The following is a 25789-nucleotide window of genomic DNA, read 5'->3' as shown; positions in this document are numbered from 1 at the left end:
AAGCTGCGACACTGTGGGACCGTTTACATGGATGGACTTTGAACAGGCACTGATGACTGCGCTGGAAACAGAACTTCCAAGGGCACGAATGTGTGGATGCTACTTCCACTTCAACCACTGCTGGGCGCGAACACCAGGCGCGCCCAGCAGGACCACCCAGAGTAGCAGGACTTTCTTCAGTATGTTGGCAACACGTACGTCCACAATGGTGCAGCATTCCCACCGGCAATGTGGAATGTATACGGGCGCAACATGGAACAAAGGACCAACAACCATGTTGAATGTAAGTGATTAAAACAGATTTTCTGATTAATTGAATAATCGCCAAGGACACATTATTTTTGATGTGTAGACCTAAGCCACTATCATGTAGATAATGTAGAACTCCGGTCATTGTCGGTAAAATAAGCTTATTTTCGAAAATAACCGGTGATGTTGTATACATTATCCTGCTTATTACACGGCTAATTGCCTAAACAAAAAAAAAAACTTCACATGGTGTGTCTTTTTACAATTTATTTGTTACCAGCATTCGTAGTGTTCATCATCAGAGAAATAGTCCGCCAAAGATGTTGACGTCGCTTAGCAACCGAAGACGCTGGGGTTTGACAAGTTATCCGTGCTTGCGGAGTGATACCAAAGACATTAGAGGCAAAGAATCCTTTATTTTCCTTGACAGCGGTCAATTATACTCATGATTATACTTAGCAACGGTGAATTATCAAATATAATTCAACGCCGGAAGTTGTGAAGGGCCCATGCAAGTGAACGGAACGCTCAATGGCATTGAGAAGACCCGTGTAATAATTGCGATTAATGTGAAATGCGGTTATAGTTCACATATATTTCCGTGTTAGACCCCCAGGGCGTTCTGCTGGCAATTTTAATTCGCTCTGCAGAAAAGGCTGAAGATCGGGAACATCGGGAGGTCTCCCGGTGGGCCGATATACACATTGCTACCTGGTCTGAGGGAAAAACTCATTAGCCTACATTAACACTGTCATTATTTTCATGCATAACCATTAACCAATAAACAGGAAAGTAAATAATAACTTTTTTGTAGCTTATCATCGCCCTCTGAACGATGCTGTTCAAGTGCGCCGACCATCGCTGTGGATGTTTCTTCGCCACCTGAAAGACCAGCAGCAGCTTGCTGAGGAGAAGCTGGAGAGGGCAGACCGGGATGATCCTCCCCCAACAAGGAGACGCAAGTGGAGGGAGTTGGAGGCCCGTCTCCAGAGGCTAAGGGAGCATTACATTGCAGGTCGCAGAGATCTGGCATCTTACTGGAAGGCTGTCAACCGCAATGTTTTCCTGTAGGCTAAGGGAAAGGGCTTAGCCCCTCTTTTTTTAGAGAAAAAAGATTTCCGTTTTGGGCCTGTTACTCCAATTCGTCACTGCCGGATTCAGATATATAATTTTTTTTAATGTTACCTGTAGGCCTATTATTATTTTTGTTGTTTATGTTATTATTTTAATTCATATTATTAGCATTTTATTTATTTTATTTTTTGTTATCTTGCAAGGTGTAGTAAATGTTCAGACCTTTCTCTGGCTGCATGGGTTGCTTGGCATTTTTTTCATTTATTTTTTGTTATCTTGCAAGGTGTAGTAAATGTTCAGACCTTTTTCTGGATGGGTTGCTTGCCTATTAGGAGCCCCATCTGCCTTCTTGAGATACATATGTTGCGTTGTTCCTGTGTTCCCCTCCTGAAGTCCAATGCAAGTCTAAGCTGAAAATAGATCAGCGACTCAATAGTTTTCTGTTCTTTAGCCTACTAACATACATGGTTGTTGGACGTTTCTTTCTAATGAAGGTAGTTGGGTTCTGGTTCGGCCTTGATGTAGCCTATTATATATATTTATATTTGTGTAGCACTCATATCTGAAACAGATCTAATTAAACAAATTAAATGAAACATTATTAGAGGTGAATGTATGACGACAATTAGTTTTAAACTCTGCACAATACAATGGAGAACAGGTAGGATAATAAAAGGAAAAAGTTAAGTCTCAATGCAAGACAATATGATTAGGGTTGGGAATATACAAACATGAGTAATTCTAGATTTAAAAAGCAAAATTAATTTAAGGTGGGAAATGCACCGGTAGGCCTGCTGGCCATGATGAGCAGGGGACCGGAAATTCTAAATGTCCCCAGTCAGAATGACCAATGTAAATAAGTCTCTCTACACAATTAGATTAGCTAAACATTTGTTTAAACATGTAAAACAATGAGGGTTTTGATTGACCGATATTTCCCCACTATCCTCGAGCCGGGTCGGGCCGGGCCTTTGATCGAGCGTTTGTGTTTTTTTTTAATCATTGCTTTATTGGCCTAGTCTGAGAAGAAATCTATGCCATACACAGAAATATTATAGGCCTTTATTGCACGGGTCTTCTCAATGCCGTGGAACACTCTGTTCATTTGCATGGGTAGCCTAGTCCGGTAACTTGTCAACCCCAGCGTCTTCGGTTGCTATGCGACGTCAACGTCTTTGGCAGACTATTTCACTGCTGATCAACACTACGAATGCTGGTAACAAATAATTTGTAAAAAGACACACAATGTGAAGTTATTTTTTCGTTTTGGCAAGTAGCTGTCTAATAAGCGGGATAATGTATAGAACGTCGCCGGTCATTATCGAAAATAAGCCCATTCAGGGCGAAGCAAGACACCTCCGCTGCACGTCGGTTTCCTGTTCGCCCTGTCTGGGATTATTTTCCAAATAATGACCAGCGTTATTCATTGCATAGGCTATATATTTAGCAGAGTAGGCCTAAGTAACAAATGTGTACAAAGTTAAACATGTATTAAAAAAATGTCGGGTTGAAATCTGTCTCGACCGGCGAGGGCTCGGACAGAACGTGCTTGGATCGGGTCGGGCTTGATATTCTGGCGGAAACACTGGCTGAGAGTCTACCGTAAGGATTGATAGATTGCGGGGAACATAGGACCCTTTTTCAGAAAAAGGGTCCTATGTTCCCCGGTCACATACATATCGGGGAACATAGGACCCTTTTTGGGAAAAGCAGGGAACATAGGACCCGTTTTTAAAAAAAGGGTCCTATGTTCCCCGGTCACATACATATCGGGGAACATAGGACCCTTTTTGGGAAAAGCGGTGAACATAGGACCCGTTTTTAAAAAAAAGGGTCCTATGTTCCCCGATCGGGGAACATAATAATAATTCATTTTATTCTGAGGGCGCCTTTCAAAGCACCCAAGGTCACCTTACAGGGCAGTTTAAAAACAAAAAACAAAATCAACAATCATAAAAAACACAAGAACAAGATACATTGAACAATTTACATAGGTGGGGTGAAATGGGTTAGAGGGAATATGTCAGTTTAAAAAGATGTGTTTTGAGACGGGACTTAAAAGTGGAAAGAGTGTCAGAATTACGGATGTCAGGTGGGAGGGTGTTCCAGAGGTGGGGGGCAGATCTGCTGAAGGCTCTGGACCCCATGGTAACCAGGCGGGCGGGAGGCATAGTGAATTGAATGGAAGAGGAGGACCGGAGAGTGCGGGTGTGTGTGTTGGTGTATAGGAGTTCACAGATGTATGGAGGGGCGAGGTTGTGGAGGGCCTTGAAGGTGAGGAGCAGAATCTTGAAGTGGATGCGGGTTTTGACCGGGAGCCAGTGAAGCTGCTGAAGGACAGGGGTGATGTGATTAATGGAGGGGGTTCTGGTGATGATGCGGGCGGCAGAGTCCTGGACCAGTTGGAGTTTGCGGATGGACTTGAGGGGGAGACCGAAGAGGAGGGAGTTACAGTAATCGATGCGGGAAGTGACCAGGGTGTGAACAAGGATGGCTGTGCTATGGGGTGTGAGGGATGGGGGGAGGCGGTTGATAATGCGTAGATGGTAGTAGGCAGACCTGGTGATGTTATTGATGTGTGCTTGGAATGATAGTGTGCTGTGGAGGATGACACCCAGACTCTTAACCTGAGGGGAGGGGGAGACTGAGGTGTTGTCGATAGTGATGGAAAAGCTGTCAGGTTTTGTGAGGGTTGATTTGGTGCCGATGAGGAGGACTTCTGTTTTATTGCTGTTGAGTTTGAGAAAGTTGCAGGTGAACCAGGATTTTATTTCTTGTAGGCAATCGGAGAGGGAGATGGGAGGAAGGGTAGAAGTGGGCTTGGTGGATATGTAGAGCTGGGTGTCATCCGCATAGCAGTGAAAATGAATGTTAAATTTACGGACAATATGGCCACGTGGAAGTAGATAAATGATGAACAGGAGGGGGCCTAGAACAGAACCCTGGGGAACACCGGTAGTGACTGGAAGTGACTGGGATTTGAAAGTTTTGAGTTGGATGAACTGAGTATATACTGAGACATGATTTAAACCAGTGCAGGGGTGTGTCAGTGATACCAATGGAGGCCAGTCTGTCAAGGAGGATGTTGTGTGAAATGGTGTCGAAGGCCGCACTCAGATCAAGGAGGATGAGAATAGTGAGGTGTCCAGAGTCTGCTGCCATGAGAAGGTCATTGGTGATTTTAACCAGGGCTGTCTCTTTGCTGTGGAGGGGGCGGAAACCAGATTGAAATTGTTCGTAAAGATTATTGAAGGATAAGTGAGCTTGAACCTGAGATGCTATTGTTTTTTCCAGAATTTTTTGATATGAAAGGGAGATTTGAGATAGGACGGAAGTTGTTGAGGTTATTGGGGTCAGCACCAGGTGTCTTGAGTATGGGGGTTATTGCAGCTGTTTTGAAGGATGAGTGGATGAGGCCGGAGCTGAGGGAGGAGTGTATGATGGACGTTATTAGGGGGGAAAGAGATGGTAGGCAGCCTTTAACTAAAACAGTAGGGATAGGGTCCAGCAGGCAGGTGGATGGTTTGGATTTCCGGATGAGGTCAGAGATTTCCACAGCAGAGGGAAGTGTGAAGCTTGAGAGTAGACGGGAGACAGGGGCTGAGAAAGTGGAAAGAGACGGAATGTGGGTGGTGTTAGGGGTCAGTTGCTGGTGAATCTTTTCTATTTTGGTGCTGAAGAATGACATTAAGGAGTTGCAATAATCAGTTGAGTATAGATGGGGAGCAATGGAGTCCGGTTGTCGTAAAAGTTTGTTGACAGTGGAGAACAGGGCCCGTGTATTTCCGTCACCTGAACTGATCAAATTGGTGTAGTGGGTAGATTTGGCTGTAGAAAGAGTGTCCTTGTAGTGAAGAATGTGGTTGTGATATATTTCTTTATGTATAACAAGTCCAGTTTTCTAGCAGAGGCGTTCCAGCTGACAGCCTTTCTGCTTGAGTTTGCGTAGTTCAGTGGTATACCATGGGGCAGAGTGAGTGAAGGAAACAGAGCGGGATATAAGGGGAGCCAGGGTGTTAAGAAGATCATGAAGACTGTTGTTGCAATGTAAAACCAGATCGTCGGTGGAGGACAGACTGTCAGTGCTGGGGAGGGAGTTGATACCAGTAGAGTGTATTTAAATTAATGTCCTTAATGTTGTGGAATGATATAACATGTGGCAGGTTTGTAATGGAAAGTGTAAGGTTGACAGTAAAAGATATAAACATGTGGTCGGAAATTGGGAGTTCAGCAGCAGTACAGTCAAGAGGAGTGACACCAGAACAACAGACCAAGTCCAGAACATGTCCCTTTGAATGAGTGGGGAAATGAATATGTTGCTGCAGACCAAAACTATCCAGGCAGGATGTAAATTCACTTGTGAGGGGATTACTGATTTTGTCCATGTGTATGTTGAAGTCCCCTAGTAATATTATGTTGGGTGAGAGTGAGGAAAGATGGGTAGTAAAAGCAGCAAATTCATTTATAAAATCACTATGATGCTTTGGTGGGCGAACGACAGTGGCGACTATAGTAGGTGTAGGGCCATTCAGTTGAATGGTAATGGATTGAAATGAGGGATGAGCAGGTACAGAAACGGGCGAGACTTTACAATTCTCACGATATATTATCGCGAGACCACCTCCTCGGCCAGAGGCACGGGGTTGACAGGAGTAAACAAACCCGGGAGGTGTGGATTCGTTTAGATGTGAAAAGTCGTTAGGCTGTTGCCAAGTTTCAGTTAGATAGAGGAAATCAAGCTTACGGTCAGTAAGTAGCTCCTGGACGAGAGGACCCTTGCTCGTAAGAGAGCGGACGTTAAATAGGCCGAAGTTGACGTTGTTGTGTTGGCCGACCTGTCTAGGCTGGCTAACACCCTGCGGTCAGCTTTACGTCCGGTGATTCCTGGGGGATGACGAGAAGATGACCAGAAGGAATGGATCTTGTTGCTGTCGTCGACGTGGAAGCTCCGTCGGGATCCGCGGTGAACATATTTCCGACAGTAGGGCCGAGGGTATTCATGGCAGTGGAAAGCCGGTGGTGGATCTGGCAGGTGGAAACGTAGCTGCAGGAACTCAGCGGCTGTGTATTGGAGTACTGCCGCTGACGAGAGATTGAATATGAAGGACAGGGAAGTCCAGCCGAGCACATACCACACAAAATATGTGTCGATCAACATTGTTGATAATCCACGGGAAGACTTCAGGCAGCGGAGGTGAGGGCAGCCCAACAGCCCGGTGCAACAGGTAATGCTAGTCCAGGCTACCTGTCCGTCCACACCAGAAGCGAATTGAGCGACCAAATCGCCGGAAGTCATTCACTTTCTATGGGCAAGAGCGACCAAAGCGACCAAAGCGACCAAAGCGACCAACGCTACCAGCGACCAAAGTTGAGCGACCAGAGCGTCAAAAAGAAGTTGAAAACTTTTTAACTTTATGCAAATGACTTTTATTCGCTTCAGCGACCAAACGCTGACAGCCAATCGGAATGTAGACGCTCTTCGCTTGCGTGGATCCCAGGGAACACCGGCAGGCACTTTGGTTCCTACCTACATTTATTCACTAGCTGAACAAAATGTCGGTCGAAGTACTAATCGCGGCTGTAACTGGGCACCCGGTCTTGTACGACCCAAGCCTTTTTCAGTTTAGAGATCGGAACGCCAAGGCCCTGGCCTGGGCGGAGGTGTCACGCATGGTTGGTTGGTCTGGTGAGTGAGTTAATGAAACGTTTGAGATTATTGTAAAATAGGCGCCAAGCCGCGCCATACATGCCTGCTAACCGAGATCCTAGCATACTAATCTTCCTTGCTCTGAATGGGACGATATCGTTTTCAAATATGGAAAATACATACGTTGTGCAAAGGAATAATACGTTGTGCAAAGGAATAATGCACGCATAATAATGCAAATTAATAATGCACGGAACAAACGTGTCACTTCAATGCGGTTTAATTGAGGATAGAGAGCTGACAAATGACCATTTAGCTTTTATCCAAAGCAATTTACAATAAGTAATTTGACATAAGAAGTGAAACAATATATTGCTGTAAGTGACATATATAATGATAATGACAGCTGTGTTTTCTGTTTTGTGTTCAATAGTTAATGAGTGCATCAGGAAATGGAAGGGTCTCAGGGACACCTACAGAAAGAATAAGAAAAAGGAAAAGGAAAGGAGGAGGAGTGGTGCAGGGGCAGGTGGAGGGAGGCCATGGAAATATGCCCGCATAATGGCCTTCATTGATCCATTCCTGGAAGACCGCAATAGCCAGACCAACATATCACTCTCACTCACTCTCAGTGAGTGAGAGTGATAGTGAGGAGGACACGGATCAGGCAGCACCAGGGAGAGCACCGGTCGAGGACCAGGAGGCACCAGGGAGAGCACAGGCCGCTGACCAGCTAGAACAACAGGCCGCTGACCAGCTAGCACCACAGGCCGCTGACCAGCAAGCACCACAGGCCGCTGACCAGCAAGCACCACAGGCCGCTGACCAGCTAGCACCGCAGGCAGCTGACCAGCTAGCACCGCAGGCAGCAGGAAAGAGCAGGAGAAAGACGGGACGAGGCAGAGACCAGTCTCGTGATGCTGTTGATGCGGAGAGGCTCATCACAGCAATAGAGGCTGTTAGCAATCGAGTAGTGAGTCAGAGTCCTCCAGAGGACTCTGACTCACTATTCTTTAGAAGCCTCCAAGAGGATTTTAAAAAGCTGTCCCTTAGGACTAGAGAGGGTCTCAAATTTGAAATGTATAGGATGGTGTACGAGGCCAAGTGTCGTGAGGTTGACATGTGGGATGAGGGGAACGGGGTGCAGCTGACAACATTGTGAGGGGTGTTATAGTAAGCTTATTACCCTTGCAGTGCTGTCAGCTGCACCTTGTTCTCCTCCCTCACATGCCATTTATATATACACACACACACACACACACACACACACACACACACACACACACACACACACACACACCAATTTTACAACTTTCTTTTGATGTTCTTTCACATGTACACAAGTTTGTTTCGTTATTAAGTTCCCACATGTGCACTTTTATCAGCATTTGCTGAATAAATATTTCCTAAGAAAAGCTGTTGTGTTTATTATTTTAAAATCGACAATGTTATTCTAAAATATAGGCCTATGCTTTGAGGACATTAAATGACTGCAACTACCATGGTTTATAATGTAGTATGCAATGTAATGTGTAGGAGCCATCTATGTTCACCCTTTAGTTTAGTTATTTTAGCCACTTGGGGGAGTATTGCATTGACTGTTGCATCACTGGGATCACTGGGAATTATGTATATACAGGTGAGATGATCGAACATATAGGATAGCTACCACATAATGTATTATTTATTGCAGAAATGGAAGTCATGCTCTTTGTTGTATTTGGGTGGCTCTTAAAAGAGCCGTTTTAAATGAATACTCAAACACCAGGTTGCCAGCCAACAGCTCCCTCATTGGAGAAGTAGGAGACATACGCCTCCCTGACACGAAGGGCCTCCCGTGTGGCGTTGTTGGTGCCTGCTCGGTGAACACACTGTAGGCCAGCAGCTTCACGGTTTGCAGATGGTCCTGGTCGTGGTTGTGGTCGTGTTGTTGGCCTGGTGGTTTTCCTGATGAAGTTGTGCAGGATACAGGTCGCTTTCACACAGGCATCCACATTGCTAGGGCTGACCCCAATGACTCCTCTGTACATACGCCACTGGGAGGTGAGAATACCAAAGGTATTCTCAACGATCATCCTAGCATGGGACAACCTGAAGTTGAAAGCCCTGCGGCTGCCATACAGGTGGGTCCCCGGAAAAGGCTGCATGAGGGCACTGCGCAGTGGAAAGGCCTCATCTGCCACGAAGACAAACGGCTGCGGTCCCAAATTATCAGCACCTGGTAGCAGAGCATCTTCTGGAATGCCAAGTGTGCCGTCCTGCAGAGCCTGGCCAAAGATGGAATTGGCCAGGACACCACCATCACTGGTCCTCCCGTAGCTGCCAACATCCACCACACGAAAGCAGTATTGTGAATCCACCACTGCCAGGAGCACGATGGAGTAGGTTCCCTTGTAGTTGTAGTATAGGGACCCTGAGTTGTTTGGGGCCCTGATAACTACATGTTTCCCGTCGATGGATCCAAGGCAGTTGGGGAAGGCCCACCTCTCACGAAAGCCCTCCGCAATGCTCCTCCAATCATCTGTGGTGGGCACTGGCATGTACTCCTGTACCAAGGCATCCCAAATGACCCTGGTGACCTGGTCAACGATGATTGCCACAGTACTAATGCCCACACGGTAGCTGTAGGCAATTGTACGGTAGGAATCCCCCGTGGCCAGGAAACGCAGGCAAATGGCAACACGCTCCGCGGGTGGAATCGGGCGGCGGTAGTTGTTATGTTGCATGGTGATCAGCGGCCCAATCTTCGACAGCAAGCTGTCAAACTGCTCCCTGTCCAGCCTGAAGTAGCGCTGGAACCGGCCCTCGTCCAATCTCAGCTCCTGCACCAGCCGATGGAACTCGCCGTGCTGAAGACGACCTTGAAGGATCTCGTGGACCCAAATCCTCCTCCTCCTCCGGCGTCTTCGCAGGTACAGGAAAGCAGCAGCACCAATAGCGACGATATCTTGTGCATCCATAGTGGTTTGGATACCAAGTGATGATAAGCGGGAGTATTTATACATCTAGAACGTTCGTATTTAAGCGGGAATCATTTTCATTTGCTCTCCATGCCACCAATCTAACCAACCAATCGCGTGTAGCATGCTTTAAACAAAACCAAAAAAGTTGTTGAAATCGTCACATAAACAGACGAATCGACAAGACGAGGGATAAATGACAAGGGATATATCTCTTCTCTTTTATCCCTCTATTCCCCACTATTCACGGAGCCTGAGATGAATAATTGTTAATTAAATAGTCTAGATAGATAGATAGATAGCCTAGTCAAGTCTTTATTAATACCAAACGACACAAATCGTCGGGAATCCATTTAGGTGGATCGGCCCACACAGGACAGTATCCTACAAGACCACACAAAACAAGTCTGACTGGACATACACACAATACATCATTAAAACTATACACGCGTTTATAGATAGATAGACAGATAGGCCTAGATAGATAGATATGTTCCATTATTTGCCTTGCGGAGCCAACCAGTCCTGTGCAGGTATGCAAATTAGCCATGTGCACCAATGTCTATTTGTTTTGAGTGCGACGAATGAGTGCAGATCATGATTTGCAGATCAGTGAAACATTTGATATCGCTGTCTGTACAAAAGCATACGGCTCCTTTAAATGCGTCTGCATAATTTAATTGTACGTCATGAGCGACTTGAGCGACCAAAGCGAACAGAAAAATTCGCAGCGAAAATTCGCAGCGACCAAAGCGTCTTTGACGCTTTGGTCGCTCCTGGTGTGGACGTACAGTAAGACACACGCTGGGTAACAGACTAAAATCTAGCAAGAGTCAATAGATGCAAAAGATCACTTGCAGTAGCGGAGTCAGTGGGCATCAGTTAAAAAACAATTAAAACAGTTAAAAACAGTCAAAGGAACCGGAGAAAATAGGACCCGGGGAACATAGGGATGACCCCAATATAACAGTGTCTACAAGGCCATCAATGATGGTGGCTGTCCTCTGAAATTAATATCCCCCAGCTCAACCCATTGGTTGGTGATCTCAGACTGTATTGAAAGAATTTTAGAGCAGGAAGATGCCCTCAATCTGCACTTCAGTTTGGTTTTAAGTGCCGAACACTGCTATGCAGCCAGGCTTTTGAATGAAATGTACAGTGACAAATCAAACAGTCTGTTTGATACGGCTGGCTCGCATGGCCGTAATTCCGACGCCTCATTGTTCCGACGTCGCAATGGTCCGAAATATTTCCCATTAGATCGACATGCCACTATGCCGACGTTTCAATGCTCCGAAAACTGAACCCATTGGTCCGAAGGTCCGTTTGTCCTACTTTTCAAAAAGGAGGCGCATTAGGCCGACGGTTCAATATGCCGAATAGGCCAAGGCGCAATTCCAGATGTGTGATTATGAAACCAAAAATAAAAGACGATGTAGGCTAAGTTCCAGCAGTGCACTTCACCAAGCCAGACTGTTGCTGTGGGCTTGAACGGTCACCAGAGGTGAATTTATGAAGCGCACGTTATACAAGGACTAATACTTGTGTTGTACACCTATATGTGTTGTTTACTGTGTTTAGAGTGGGCTTTTAGCCTAAATAATTTCGCTGGTATTGATTTAGTCAAACTTATACCTCATACCGTGAACTTAGTCAAGTGTGTGCGTGTGTGTGTGTGTGTGTGTGTGTGTGTGTGTGTGTGTGTGTGTGTGTGTGTGTGTGTGTGTGTGTGTTGTTACACAGGGTGTGTGTGAAGCGTCAGTGCAGTAGTACTGTGGCAGTAGTGCTTGTAGTTAGTGCAGATGGGGCAGATGGGGCTCATAGCCATGGCAGGCAACCCATCTAGGAGAAAGCCACTCCGATCAAGAACCTGTGGAGATAACCCACATTAGGCAGTCACCAACAGGCCGGTGTTCTGGCAGTCTTCTGCAACTCCCTTCCACTGAAGGTCGTCGTGCTTTGCATGCCACTGGAGTATGTCGGGGGGAGCCAAGACAGTGAGGTCAGAGACTGCGCACCACTGCCTTCACTGTAATCTATTCTTCTGCGCAGGCCTGCTCCAAATACCCCACCCCCACCCCACCCCATCCCCTCCGCCCCCCCCCCCCATAAGAAGTCCTGCGGCGTTGGGGAAGGGCGGCAGGTACAGGTCAGGATGTGACTGGGAGTATCTAGCCCAACCCTGCACGCTAGGCGGCGTGAGAAAGATGGTCGCCGAGGAGTGGGATGGAACAGCGCTCCTCTCCGGCAACTCCTCACGCGACTGAGCAGCTCCTCCCTGCTCACCCTGAGAGGGAAGGGCCTAGAAAAGGTGGCCTAAAAAAGGTCTGTCCCGTTTAACCCGGGCAGCCTGCCGCAGCTGCCGGGTCATCCCTCCACGCGGTTGAAAATATAAGAATAAGAAAACCCACATGAAGCTCACCATTGCAGCCAGGAACGTCACAATTTTGGATGTGCCCGTTGACTGCTCTCGTCCCCAAAGAAGAACAGCGCTGGTTGCACACGAGCTGCAGAGATACAACATTGATATCGCAGCTCTCAGCGAAACACGCTTCCATGCAAGGATTCTATAACAGAGGTGGGAGAAGGCTACATCTTCTTCTGGAGGGGGCTTCCAGAAGGCTCCCGCCGCCTCCATGGTGTAGGTTTTGCTGTGCGGCCAAGCCTACTTCAGAGGATCCCAGAATCCCCAGTCGGCATCAGTGAAAGACTGATGACCTGGCGCATTCCCCTCATGCCACCCTCATCAGTGCATATGCCCCAACACTGGATGCTGACCCCGAGTGCAAGGAACTCTTCTATGCCTCCCTGCACTCCGCCATAAATAAAACACCCTCCACCGACAAGCTCATTCTCCTCGGGGACTTTAACGCGAGAGTGGGCTCTGACGGTGTGCTATGGAAGGATGTGCTTGGGCAGCACGGTGTTGGTAAACTCAATTAAAATGGACTTCGCCTCCTCACTCTCTGCTCTGAGTATCAGTTGGTCATCACCAACACCTTGTTCCAACTGAAGAACAAATTTAAGACCTCCTGGCAACACCCCCGCTCTAAACACTGGCACCTCCTTGATTACATCATTGTCCGCCAAGCTGACAGGAAGGAGGTGCAAGTTACCAGAGCCATGCGTGGAGCAGACTGTTGGACTGATCACCGCCTGATCAGAGCCAAATTCACCCTGGAACTCCGTCCACCACTGAGGAAAACACCACCCTGCAGGAAGCTCAACTGTGATGCATTGAAGTCCCCGCACTCAGTTAACCAGCTCAGGGAACAGATCGCCTTACAGCTGTCCAAGATCCCTGAAACACCAGCTGATCCGGACGTGAACACCACCTGGAGCACCCTACGCACCGCTATTCACCGGGCGGCAGTAGAGTCTGTAGGGTACACCAGACGGAGACACCAAGACTGGTTCGACAACAGTGCCCCAGGTATCCACAACCTACTTCACGCAAAACACAAGGCCCTTGCAGCTCACCTTTCCAACCCCCAATCCACCTCGCTGAAGGCCCGCTTCAACAACATCCGGGCTGAAACACAGTGTACCCTCAGAGCCATGAAGAATGACTGGTGGACAAAGAAAGCCGGTAACCCTTCCTTTTACAGTCCTCTAATTACTAGGTATTTACCCGGTACATACATGGTAAATTATAGTGTATTACTGGGTAATTACCACTGGTAATAAGAAGGTAAATACAGAGGTAGTTACCCGGTAAATACATGGTAAATCATAGTGTATTACTGGGTAATTACCACTGGTAATAAGAAGGTAAATACAGAGGTAGTTACCCGGTAAATACATGGTAAATCATAGTGTATTACTGGGTAATTACCACTGGTAATAAGAAGGTAAATACAGAGGAATTATCCGGTAAATTATAGTGTATTACTGTGTAATTACCACTGGTAATAAGAAGGTAAATACAGAGGAATTACAGCTGATGTACCAAGTAAAACCTCCACTATTGCCCATCAACTCAACTAAGTAGCGTGTAGTTGTAACTGTTTTAGGTTGGTAATAACTCCCGATATTGTGTACTTCCTAGGAAATTAGGCAACCAATTCTTAGAAACACCTATTATCCAAGGTTTATGTTGGTAACAGCCCAAATTTAATGATGTATCTAGAAATTAGCATAGTCCTTTCCAATAAAATACTTTTTCTTAGTTATTATTCATAGCTACACCCATTTAGAAAGGGTTTATTCAGTTTACCACTATGGAATTACTTACCTGGTAACAACCTCTGCAGGAAGTTTTCCTCTAGTGTCATGGTACATCGTCTTAAATACTGGGTACAAAGCCGTTTGTTTCCATGGTATTACCAGGTTCTTACCATATCATTTATAATAGATACATTCCATTGTGCATGCAGTCAACACAAACTTGTACCATGTACGTTCTGCGACGTTACCAAGTAAAACACGACAATTTACCCAGTAAGTAAGCTGAAACTGTAGTGTAAAAGGAAGCCTCGTTTGTTTCCATGGTATTACCAGGTTCTTACCATATCATTTATAATAGATACATTCCATTGTCCATGCAGTCAACACAAACTTGTACCATGTACGTTCTGCGACGTTACCAAGTAAAACACGACAATTTACCCAGTAAGTAAGCTGAAACTGTAGTGTAAAAGGAAGCCTCGTTTGTTTCCATGGTATTACCAGGTTCTTACCATATAATTTGTAATACATTATTCCCTTTTCCATGCAGTCAACACAAACTTGTACCATGTACGTTCTGCGACGTTACCAAGTAAAACACGACAATTTACCCAGTAATTAAGCTGAAACTGTACTGTAAAAGGAAGCCTTGTTTGTTTCCATGGTATTACCAGGTTCTTACCATATCATTTGTAATACATTATTCCCTTTTCCATGCAGTCAACACAAACTTGTACCATGTACGTTCTGCGACGTTACCAAGTAAAACACGACAATTTACCCAGTAAGTAAGCTGAAACTGTACTGTAAAAGGAAGCCTCGTTTGTTTCCATGGTATTACCAGGCTCTTACCATACAAGTTGTAACTGGTTATTCCCTTTTCCATGCAATCAACACAAACCATATATGTTCTGCAACATCGTTCACCAGTAGTTAAGCACTTTAATTGTTGTTATAAAACCCCAAACCACAGTTGATGAAAGACATATTAAAATTAAACAAAATCAAAGGCTTATCTTTCAAACAATGCATATCTCACAAACAGGCACTGAACACTGAAGAAATCGGACAAAAAAAAGAGCCGTCCACATCAACTCAATTTAAATGTTGCTGATGGTGTTTTCATAAAACACATGACAGTGTTATGGCAAGTGACCACAAGGAAGACTGCTTCAACCTCTACAATTTGAATAAGTGGTGAATGCCATGCAGCAATCTGCCTATGGGAGCATCTTCGTGGTCATTCGCAAACCAATGAGTCCACTCGATGAATGAGAGATGACTCTTTAGTGTCTTCTCTGTGAGGTATCCCTGCAGTCTCCACATCTGGGATTTGAAGGCTGACAAGAATCAGAAGACAAGAAAATAAACATTAGGACTGTCAATTAATGAACATTTCTAGAACATGTAGAAGTCAAGGATTATTTCGTTTATCAGAAAATTGTGTTTGGTCATATTGAAAAGAGAAAAAGGCATAGCCATAAATACAGTTAATAGGACGGGAGGGGACAGGCAGTTAGCTCCGGTTAGCCCTTTAGCATCGAGCTAGCGGAGCTTCTGTCATTCAAATAACTCGGAAATGTTGTTTAAAACCTATAGCACCCAATTTATTAAAATATCCGGATTTAATCGGGCTCTCTCCCATAAGTACAGTTAATAGGACCGGAGGGTAACTTGCACCCGTTGAGGTGGCATGCTCCGGTAGAGCTGCTCTTTAGCATCGCGCTAACCGGGGCTAACAGAGCCTGTTTCTTCCCGTCCTATTAACTGTACTTATGGGAGAACACCCAATTAATAAATTGGGTGTTATAGGTTTTAGACAACATGTCCGAGTTATTTGAATGACAGAAGCTCCGCTAGCTCGATGCTAAAGGGCTAACCGTAGCTAACGGCCTGTCCCCTCCCGTCCTATTAACTGTATTTATGGCTATGCCTTTTTCTCTTTTCAATATGACCAAACACAATGGCCAGAGGACCAGCATCCTTTCTTAACTGATAAACAAAATAATCTTTGAGTTCTACATGTTCTAGAAATGTTCATTAATTGACAGTCCTAATGTTTATTTTCTTGTCTTCTGATTCTTGAAGGGGAGATTTGGAGGTACCTGGTCAGATCTTGGTCAGCCTTCAAATCCCAGATGTGGAGACTGCAGGGATACCTCATAGAGAAGACACTAGACTAAAGAGTCATCTCTCATTCATCGAGTGGACTCATTGGTTTGCGAATGACCACAAAGATACTCCCATAGGCGCATAGATTGCTGCATGGCATTCACCACTTATTCAAATTGTAGAGGTTGAAACAGTCTTCCTTGTGGTCACTTGCCATAACACTGTCATGTGTTTTATGAAAACACCATCAGTAACATTTAAATTGAGTTGATGTGGATGGCTCTTTTTTTTGGCCAATTTCTTCAGTGTTCAGTGCCTGTTTGTGAGATATGCATTTGTTTGAAAGATAAGCCCTTGATTTTGTTTAATTTTAATATGTCTTTCATCAACAGTGGTTTGGGGTTTTATAATAACAATTAAAGTGCTTAACTACTGGTGAACGATGTTGCAGAACATATATGGTTTGTGTTGATTGCATTGAAAAGGGAATAACCAGTTACAACTTGTATGGTAAGAGCCTGGTAATACCATGGAAACAAACGAGGCTTCCTTTTACAGTACAGTTTCAGCTTAATTACTGGGTAAATTGTCGTGTTTTACTTGGTAACGTCGCAGAACGTACATGGTACAAGTTTGTGTTGACTGCATGGAAAAGGGAATAATGTATTACAAATGATATGGTAAGAACCTGGTAATACCATGGAAACAAACAAGGCTTCCTTTTACAGTACAGTTTCAGCTTAATTACTGGGTAAATTGTCGTGTTTTACTTGGTAACGTCACAGAACGTACATGGTACAAGTTTGTGTTGACTGCATGGAAAAGGGAATAATGTGTTACAAATGATATGGTAAGAACCTGGTAATACCATGGAAACAAACGAGGCTTCCTTTTACAGTACAGTTTCAGCTTACTTACTGGGTAAATTGTCGTGTTTTACTTGGTAACGTTGCAGAACGTACATGGTACAAGTTTGTGTTGACTGCATGGAAAAGGGAATAATGTATTACAAATTATATGGTAAGAACCTGGTAATACCATGGAAACAAACAAGGCTTCCTTTTACAGTACAGTTTCAGCTTAATTACTGGGTAAATTGTCGTGTTTTACTTGGTAACGTCGCAGAACGTACATGGTACAAGTTTGTGTTGACTGCATGGAAAAGGGAATTATGTATTACAAAATTATATGGTAAGAACCTGGTAATACCATGGAAACAAACGAGGCTTCCTTTTACAGTACAGTTTCAGCTTAATTACTGGGTAAATTGGTGTGTTTTACTTGGTAACGTCGCAGAACGTACATGGTACAAGTTTGTGTTGACTGCATGGAAAAGGGAATAATGTATTACAAATGATATGGTAAGAACCTGGTAATACCATGGAAACAAACGAGGCTTCCTTTTACAGTACAGTTTCAGCTTAATTACTGGGTAAATTGTCGTGTTTTACTTGGTAACGTCGCAGAACGTACATGGTACAAGTTTGTGTTGACTGCATGGAAAAGGGAATAATGTATTACAAATTATATGGTAAGAACCTGGTAATACCATGGAAACAAACGAGGCTTCCTTTTACAGTACAGTTTCAGCTTACTTACTGGGTAAATTGTCGTGTTTTACTTGGTAACGTCGCAGAACGTACATGGTACAAGTTTGTGTTGACTGCATGGACAATGGAATGTATCTATTATAAATGATATGGTAAGAACCTGGTAATACCATGGAAACAAACGGCTTCGTACCCAGTATTTAAGAAGATGTACCATGACACTAGAGGAAAACTTCCTGCAGAGGTTGTTACCAGGTAAGTAATTCCATAGTGGTAAATTGAATAAACCCTTTCTAAATGGGTGTAGCTATGAATAATAACTAAGAAAAAGTATTTTATTGGAAAGTACTATGCTAATTTCTAGATAGTACATCATTACATTTGGGTTGTTACCAACATAAACCTTGGGTAATAGGTTTTTCTAAGAATTGGTTGCCTATTTCCTAGGAAGTACACAATATCGGGAGTTATTACCAACCTAAAACGGTTACAACTACACGCTACTTAGTTGAGTTGATGGGTAATAGTGGAGGTTTTACTTGGTACATCAGCTGTAATTCCTCTGTATTTACCTTCTTATTACCAGTGGTAATTACCCAGTAATACACTATGATTTACCATGCATTTACCGGGTAACTACCTCTGTATTTACCTTCTTATTACCAGTGGTACTTACCCAGTAATACACTATGATTTACCATGTATTTACCGGGTAACTACCTCTGTATTTACCTTCTTATTACCAGTGGTAATTACCCAGTAATACACTATAATTTACCATGCATGTACCGGGTAAATACCTAGTAATTAGGGGACTGTAAAAGGAAGGGTTACCAGAAAGCCCACGAGATACAGCATCTCGCGGACACCAACAACTCCCACGCTTTTATGACTCCATCAAGGCTATTTATGGCCCACAGAAGAAGAACATAACCCCGGTCAGATCAGCAGATGGTACCATCCTGTACAAGGACAAACAACAGATCCTGGACAGATGGGCTGAGCATTTCAACACCCTGCTGAACACCTCATATCCAACTAGGATGGACACACTTGCCGACCTCCCATGCCTGCCAACCGTCACTGATCTGGGGTCTCATTTATAAAACTGTGCGTGGGATCGTTACTAAAAATGTGCGTACGCCCAGAAGCCAAGTTTTGCGTGCGCCAAAAAATATTCAGATTTATAAAACACTGCGTACGCACACCTGTACGCAATCTTTGCTTTATAAATCACATACTGACTACAATTGTGCGCAGCTGAATCAGCTTCACGTTCCGCCCTCTACACGCCCCTTTTTAACCATAAATGGTCAATGCAAATGACCTCATGAATGCGATCTGCATATAATACAGACTCAGATGCCGGTATTATGTCTTGTTGGAAACAATGGCAGAAGTACTGAGAAAATCAAAAAAGCGAAATTTCACGGAGGTTGAAGTGGAGACACTTGTGGGTGAGATGGAGGCCCGAAAGGTAGTTTTGTTCGGCGGTCACGGGATTGGGATCGCCAACAACAAAAAGCAGAGTGAGAACATGTTGCTGCAGCAGTGAACTCTGTCAGTAGCACGGAGCGCACTGTCCCAGAATTAAAAAAAGAAGTGGTCTGACATAGAGTTACATATTTTTATGTAGCCTACCAATAAATGGTTATGGTCCCTAAATACCCTCTCCCTCCGAATCCTGCCATTTGCATGGTCCGCAGAAGTGCCATATGTTGCAGCATTACCACGGCGCTCACCTCTGTATTTATAGGGTTACGGTAATAAGACTGACGAGAACGCCTTGGATAATCAGTTTGTAATCACCCACGTAAAATGTTCTTGAACATAACCCCTTTTTAATGCCTGATTTGTCATGAAAAACATCAAGAGTAACGGACAACGATTGTGATGAGGTGTGTGGCTTGGTTTTTCACACTTGATTTAATTGACATTTGATTATGTGTTTACAGTCTCATCTCATCTCATTTTCGTCGACTTATCCGGGGTCGGGTCGCGGGGAGAGCAGCTCAAGCAGGGGGCCCCAGACTTCCCCTTCCCGGGCCACATTTACCAGCTCTGACGGGGGGATCCCGAGGCATTCCCAGGCCAGTGTTGAGATATAATCTCTCCACCTAGTCCTGGGTCTTCCCCGAGGTCTCCTTCCCACTGGACGTGCCTGAAACACCTCCCAAGGAAAGCGCCCAGTGGGCATCCTTACCAGATGCCCGAACCACCTCAGCTGACTCCTTTCTAAGTAAAGGAGCAGCGGCTCTAATCCGAGTTCCTCACGGATGGCTGAGCTTCTCACCCTATCCCTAAGGGAGACGCCAGCCACCCTTCTGAGAAAACTCATCTCAGCCACTTGTACCCGCGATCTCGTCCTTTCGGTCATCACCCAGCCCTCATGACCATAGGTGAGGATAGGAACAAAGATCGACCGGTAGATCGAGAGCTTTGCCTTGCGGCTCAGCTCTCTTTTCGTTACAACGGTGCGGTAAAGCGAACGCAATACCGCCCCCGCTGCTCCGATTCTCCGGCCAATCTCACGCTCCATAGTACCCTCACTCGCGAACAAGACCCAGAGGTACTTGAACTCCTTCACTTGGGCTGAGGATTACAGGTGTTTACAGTGTCACATAAAAATCTTATGTTATTGACACATGTTGGAAAGATGCTCTATTCCATGCAGTTCTTTTTATTTCTATTCTAAGGAGATATTTCTGGAGTTATAACTGAGAAATAACGCAGTGGACTTAAATTATTCTGATTAGGATTTAACGCATGATACGGGTTGAAATTAAATTTATGAAGGGCGATGATAAAACATAATCGTTCTACTCACTCTGCAATTCTTCGGTCTGACTTCAGTTCACCACCACACCGTCTGTGTCGCCAATTCTCATTTTCCTCCAAACCATGCGTACGCATTGGTCAGAGTTTGCTTAGGGCTGCGCACATTTTCCCGTCAAGTTGTTTTTTTATAGATCACAACGTTGGCGTGAAAAGTCACGTATGCAACTTTCAGCCCCGTTTTGTGCGTACGCAACGGTTATAAATGAGACCCCTGGACTCCTCCCCCAGCTTTGCTGAGGTACGAAAAGCCATCGCTGGCCTGAAGAACAACAAGAGCCCAGGCCTTGATGGAGTCCCGGCAGAAATCCTGAAGCATGGCGGATACCTCCTCACCCGCAGATTACACCAACTGATCATTAACATTTGGTCATCTGAAGTCATCCCGCAAGATTGGAAGGATGCCAACATCATCACAATCTTTAAGCGCAAAGGAGACAAAGCAGACTGCGGTAATAGCAGAGGCATTTCCCTCTTGTCAGTTGCCGGTAAGGCGCTCGCACGGATCATGCTACTTCGACTAGCATCTCATGCTACCAATAACATCCTACCGGAGACCCAGTGCGGCTTTAGGCAACAGCGAAGTACCGCAGACATGATCTTTGCTGCTAGACAGATACAGAAAAAATGCAGAGAACACTGCAAGGACCTGTACCTAGCTTTCATTAATCTGTCCAAGGCCTTCGACACGGTAAACCGGGAACTGCTGTGGGAAGTGCTGGGGAAGCTGGGGGTTCCACCAAAGTTCAGAAACATCTTGCGGCAGTTTCATGATGGGATGCAAGCCTGTGTGAGTGTTGGTGGCCAACAATCTCCATTCTTCAGTGTGGATGTGGGGGTCAAGCAAGGGTGTGTCCTAGCCCCAACCATCTTCAACATATTCCTCTCCACAGTCACCCTCCTCTCCCACAAACTCTGTTTTGATTTTCTAAAAGAAGTGCTGGTGCAGTATCAAATGCGTCTTCCTGCATCAATGGAAATGCTCCGCAAACTGGAGCTTTTTTGTCCGAAGCTGGTGATGTCAAAGATAAATAGGCCAGGAGTAAAAGAGGCCGCTGAGTTTTTCCCTTGTTTGGTGGAAACTTTGGAGAGCCAGTGGAGAAACATTGCATCAGCTGGCTTCTCAAGTGATCAAGAGCTAGCACTGGGTGTCATCAGGTTGCTCACTATCGATATCAGATGCCCATGTTGAGAGAGCGTTTTCCCAGGTGACGCTGCTAAAGGATGACACCAGAATTCGTATGGGAATACGGCTCCTTTCCAGCCTCATGGATGTGCGCTCTGGCCTGAGCAGAAACGGTTTGACGTCCGCCACTTTCAAACCTCCCCGACAGTTGTTGGGGAGGTTTGATGCATCCATGTATTAGCCAGCTGACCTGGCTTCCAAAAAGTTATTCAAGTCCTCAACATTCTTTTTATTTTTTTCAAGTTCTCAACATTGTTCAAGTTCAAGTAACTGTAGCCCACTTATTCTATTGCATTTGCTCGTTGAATTAAAAACTAGTTTTTCATGGTTTTGTGTGTTCGGAATCTCAATCAGCTGCTGTACGGCCAGGTCGTTGTGTCTTTCAGCACCACCACCGGTTTTGAAAGCGGCGAGGAGAAAAAGAGGGAGGGAGGGAGGGAGAGGCGCTCTGTATGTCAGGCCCGCCGCTCCCTATACGCAGAGTGCGTAGGGCACCAAGTACCTTGGGGGGCACCAAAAAAGTAAGGTTACTAAATTGTATAACCTATCACTAAATTTCGGCAAAAAAGATGTTTTACCTAATTTATAAATGGACCCCCCCCCCTTCCCTGACCCTAACGGTACAGCCTTCGAAGCTCTCGTCTTTTCGCATCGGAGACAGAGCATGCTTTTGCCGGTTTAATCAAGCTGTTTTTGAATGGCGATTCTTCATAATGGCAAGTAAGAGACAACAGGAAATATGGTGCTGAAAAGCAAAAGAAAAAAAAACTTAGCCACCCACTAGCCTATGGTTGATTTACTGCGCTCTTGTTGGTTGCAATTTGCAAAAAACTATTTATCTTTCATTTATATGTGGCTATTTGATGCAGATATGAAGCTCTGGATGTGTTTTCTATTGTATGTGTTATGATTTTAGGGGTTTACACGGGTGTCTGGCAACTTCGTGGTTTGGGCGGGTTTTTATTGGAGTGGGCGGGTTCTAAGATGTGATTGGGCTGGAAACTGTCAATCTGATCTGGCAACACTGCCAGGGGGCCAGAACGCTCCAGGTAACGCATCCTTCAGATGCCCTACTAAGTGTATCTCCACGCGTGCCTATACAATTCCTCTCCTTTTGCTTCATAGAGCCTAGTCCAAACCTTTACCAAACAAAGTGAGTTAAAGCGATCCTGACTCGGCAGACTTTTTCCAAAAAGAACACAGCAGGAGATTAATAAAAAAACACATATTGCGTCCTCTAGGACGGCATTCACCTCGGTGAGAGCCCTGGCCGGGCTCTCAGGCTGTGTGCAGATCAGCTGGCAGTTGTGTTTACAGACATTTTCAACAAGTCACTGCTCAAGTCTGTGGACCCCACATGTCTCAAAAAGTCCACCATCTTTCCCATCCCCAAGAAGTCAAAAGCGTCCTGCCTCAACGACTACCGCCCAGTAGCACTCACCACCATCGTCATGAAGTGCTTTGAGCGGGTAGTCAAATCATTCATCACCTCCTCCCTCCCTCACTGGACCCCCTGCAGTTTGCTTACAGGGAAAATAGGTCCCCAGACGACGCCATCGCCCTCACCCTCCACACTGCCAAGTCCCACCTAGACCAGAGGAACCCATATGTGAGAATGCTGTTCATTGACTACAGTTCAGCTTTCAACACCATTGTGCCCTCCAAGCCCGCTGTGAAGCTCAGGGACCTCGGGCTCAACACCGCCCTTTGTGACTGGATCCTGACCTTCCTGACGGGCAGACCCCAGGCAGTGCGGATAGGAAAGGCCACATCATCCACCCTGACTCTCAACACCGGCGCACCCCAGGGCTGCGTTCTCAGCCCTCTCCTCTACTCCCTGTTCACACATGACTGCGTGGCCACACACAGCTCGAACACCATCGTCAAGTTTGCTGACGACACGACCGTCATCGGCCTGATCACCGACGGCGACGAGACGGCGTACAGAGAGGAGGTGAGAGCCCTGACATCTTGGTGCCAGGACAACAACCTCAAGCTCAACCTCAGCAAAACTAAGGAGCTGATTGTGGACTACAGGAAGTGACAGGGAGCCGAGCACGCCCCCATCACCATCAAAGGGATGACAGTAGAGAGAGTCAGCAGTCTCAAGTTCCTCGGGGTCCACATCTGCGAGGACCTGACCTGGACTCACCACACCGACGCCATCACAAAGACGGCAAGACAGCGGCTCGTCTTCCTCCGCAGGCTGCGGAGGTTCAACATGGACTCCAGGATACTCTGCAACTTCTACAGGTGTACCATAGAGAGTATCCTGACCGGCTGCATCACCGCCTGGTACGGCAGTTGCTCCGCCCTCAATCGTATCAAATTACAGAGGGTGGTGAAAGCTGCCCATCACATTACCAGGACGGAGCTGCCATCTATGGAGGACCTCTACACTCAGCGCTGCAGGTAGAAGACTAACCGGATTATTAAAGACCCTCATCACCCCAGTAACAAACTGTTTCAGATGCTCCCGTCTGGTAGACGCTACCGCAGCATCAAGTCTCGCACCACCGGACTCAGGGACAGTTTCATCCCAAGGGCCATAAGACTACCGAACTCCTAAGCTACTTACTTCACCACTATGACACTTCATAACTTGCAACTTTATAACTTACCGACATCTGGATAAACACGTCTGTTTACATTTTACATTTAGTTCCCTGCTCTCCTACTTGTGTTATTTTTATACACTTACTTTTTGTTATTATTACTATTATTATTATATTTATTTTTTATTATTTAAGTCTCAGCTTTCCTACTTGTGTTCCTAATATACCTTTACGTTCTCTTATATTGCACTGTTGGAGGAGCCCAAGACTGAAGAATTTCATTGCCAGCGACTGCTCTGTAATTGTTAATTGTTAAACCATCTTGAATCTTGATTTTGAATCTTGGGTCTCAGGATATACAGGCCACTGTCAACAATGATCTATAGAGGTGACTCTGGTGTGGAGGGGGGCACTTAAAAACAGTGGAGAGGTGGGCCTGCATCAGGGCGTTTCTAGGGCTCCGGCTTTTAAGGTGGGGGTCCACAGTAGAGGCCACAGGTCGGTGGAGGTGAAACGTGGGGAACGGAAGGTTATTGTTAGGCGTGGGGGAAGAAAGTTAAGGGTTAGGGTTAGGGTTACATTGTCACATTGCCTTGCATACCGGGTTAGGGTTAATCCTAATCCGAACCCTAGCCAAGACAAAGCGGTGCCTACCCAGTCATCCCTGGCCAAGAGCCTGGGCGTATCTGAGAGTGCCCCCCAAGGATATCTGGGGCCAGCCACGTCAAAGCGGTGCCTACCCAGACATCCCCAGGGTAAGAGAGTGGAGCCAGTGGCAGAGAGCAGATTTGCGTTTATAGCAACCTGCCCCTCCCTCAACCATCCCGCTACCACTCTCTAGCACCCCAGAAAAAGCAATTTCCTGTGTTCCATACACCGCACAACCCCAGGAAATGCTAAAACAATTACAAAATATCCTGTACTTCATACACCGAATAGTCCCAGGTATTTTGCCATTGTTTCGTTTTGAATAAAGCAAGAAACTTACCATAGAGTAATCTTCCGACTTCATTGGTTAGCTGTTTAAACGTCTCATGATATCAACGTCCGATATGGCTTATGGACCGATGGTGTTCCTAAGTCCTTAGATAGCAGTTTCCATACAATCGATTTAATCACGCCGAGGGATATATCATTGGATGCGACACAAAAAAACGATCGATTTGATATATCATACATACCTGGTCAGTTAAGTCACGAGGAAACAATGTCCAATTAAGTCGAACAATTATGAGATGTGTATCATGGGAAATTCCCATAGTCCTCATTGGTCCAAAGCGCCCCCTATTGGACATAAAGTATAACTTAGTAACCATTAAGTGAATACGATCCCATTCTAAATAAATACAAAATGGTCACCAAGGTCAAGGCCCCCCTTCCCACACCACACTCCACAAACATTATTCAAGATCCCTATTGGACAAAGGATGCAATTACAATCTGGACTAGATTAG

At 45.5% G+C, this 25789-nt stretch overlaps 1 pseudogene; it reads left to right on the top strand.

Moving 5' to 3' along the window:
- Positions 1–12341: 12341 nt before the first annotated feature.
- LOC130389784 (uncharacterized) lies at positions 12342–23824 on the top strand (annotated as a pseudogene).
- Positions 23825–25789: the final 1965 nt, after the last annotated feature.

The sequence above is a fragment of the Gadus chalcogrammus genome, chromosome 9 (assembly GCF_026213295.1).
Source record: "Gadus chalcogrammus isolate NIFS_2021 chromosome 9, NIFS_Gcha_1.0, whole genome shotgun sequence".
In the NCBI taxonomy this organism is placed as follows: domain Eukaryota; kingdom Metazoa; phylum Chordata; class Actinopteri; order Gadiformes; family Gadidae; genus Gadus; species Gadus chalcogrammus.
The sequence above is the reverse complement of the archived record's forward strand: the minus strand, read 5'-3'. Positions and strand labels throughout refer to the sequence as shown.